Genomic DNA, 2340 nt, shown 5'->3' with positions numbered 1-2340 from the left:
GTGTGTGTGTGTGTAAAGGCCGAGTTTTTAAACATTTTAGTTTTTTAATTGATATTGCTGAATTAGCTGTGTAATTTCATTTTCGGTCTCATCTTCCGGCTTTGTCCATTGTTGCCTTAAAGAAGCAATATAGAGATCAGCAGACACAAGCAATTTATGGATCAAATCTTGATTTGCGGCCAGTCGAGAATACTTCCGGGTATGAAATTCTCGGAAGTGTTTGAAGTCCATGTTGCGGGCTTCAGCAGCTTCTTCGGAATATTGGCCGATTGAAAGCAAAAAATGTTGCATTACCATCTCGTGGTAACTTTCGAGGACTATCACAATTTTGCCACGAGATGGCCACCCTTCTCGTAAGAAGAAAACGCCCAAGAGTTTTATAAAGAGTATACTTAAGAAGAAGTTTGAAATTTATTCTTTTATGCTATTCTTTCACGGATTTCGATTTCAGTATATCTGATATTAATCTTCAGCATTTTCTCGTTCTCGTCTTACTAATTTTTTATTGGTACAGTAATAATATTTTCATATCATTATTTGATCAATAGTTTATCTCTATTAATCTTATTGTAATAATACATAATGGATTCTTTTAGGATTTCTAAGAGGGTTCTTTGTAATTTCCTCATAGAAAACAACAATCCTGAATTGGGAAAATTAGTGAGCCATTTGCAAAATGAGTACACTATTAATACTGAGCATATCGAAGTAGTAAGTGACGCTTTGAATCGATACTTTTTCCAAAGAAATGGCGGGAGTCACTGTACATAAGAAGCAACTTTGAGAAACGCTTCGTAAAATGGTTAAATTCAGATTTTGTTGTAGATCTTTCTGAAAAATAAAAAAATTCAGACTGGAAGGAAACTTTGTTCGAACGAGAACTTTCAAAAACTTTCTGTTGCAACAAAAAGGCGAAAATTGATTTCAATAGAAGAAAATTATTCAAATATTAAAATTGAGGAAGCATTTTTGCGAATGCTACGAACTAGCGGAAAATGGAAGTTGGCGAATATCATAAAGACAATTTTAAAGGAGAATGACGAAGAGTCTAATATTTCAAAAAATTGTGATGAACAGTCATACACTCCGTATTCTGCGGAAGAAGCTTTAGCTTTGATAGAAGACGTTAAACTATCTAAGTATCAATATACAATTATTCGAACGCAAGCTAAAGAAAGAAATGCTAATATTTATCCTTCGTATTCGAAAATATTAGAAGCAAAAAACGAGCTATCCTAAACAGATACTAACGTCAGAAATAGAAGCGCGTATAAATCTTCAATCTCTGATTGATCACACAGTACTGCGACTTTTTAAGATCCCAATTTAAATTTTCCTGACATTGATGACAATGAGAAAATCTGTAACCTAGATTTTATTATCAAATATGGTTGTGATGGAGCATCTGATCAAGGACGATATAATCAAAAGATTCCGGGCGTAAATTTCACGGACGAAACTGTTTTCACTGTCTCCATGGTACCACTTTGTTTGAAAGAACGTAATAAGTCTACAATTGTGCAATCCTCATCCTGCATCACCTAGACGTTGCATACCAGTTATTTTTATATTTGCCAAGGAAACAAAGGAGAGAACAAAGCAGGAAATTCGACTAATTAAAGATCAAATAGAGAAATTGCAGCCAACAAAATTAACTATTTCTGATATCACGTACATAATTCACGTAGACATGCATTTGACTATGGTAGATGGTAAAGTCTGTCAAGCACTGTCTGATACTTTGTCATCCGCGAGTTGTTACATTTGTGGCGCTAAGCCTAGTGAAATGAATCATCTTGAACGTATTAAAGAAAAAAAGGACAATACTTCCCATTTTGAATTCGGTCTCTCGACGCTACATGCGTGGATAAGATTCATAGAGTGTATTTTACACATTGGCTATCGCTTAGATTTTTGTAAACGATCTGTAATGACTGACGAACAAAAGCGAATGAAAAATACAGCTAAAGAAAGGATTTGCACAGAATTTAGGGAAAAGCTAGGTTTACTAATAGACAAACCAAATCAAGGAACTGGAAACACCAACAACGGAAATACTGTCCGAAGATTTTTTTCAGATCCTGATTTAACCTCTGAAATAACAGGAGTCAATATATAATAGAACTTATCAAAAGATTCGGCCAAATTTTAAAAATATTAGCAAGTAGTACCAATAGACTTTTTTGATAAGTTTGTCTTCGAGACTGCAGAATTGTATGTTAGACTTTACCCTTGGTTCTTCATGCCTGTATCAGTCCATAAAGTACTCTTGCATGGAGGAAAGGTAATGCAACATTTTTTGCTTCCAATCGGCCAATATTCCGAAGAAGCTGCTGAAGC

The sequence above is a fragment of the Mycetomoellerius zeteki genome, unplaced genomic scaffold (assembly GCF_001594055.1).
Source record: "Mycetomoellerius zeteki isolate Tzet28-1 unplaced genomic scaffold, Tzet1.0 scaffold931, whole genome shotgun sequence".
In the NCBI taxonomy this organism is placed as follows: Eukaryota; Metazoa; Arthropoda; class Insecta; order Hymenoptera; family Formicidae; genus Mycetomoellerius; species Mycetomoellerius zeteki.
The sequence above is the reverse complement of the archived record's forward strand: the minus strand, read 5'-3'. Positions refer to the sequence as shown.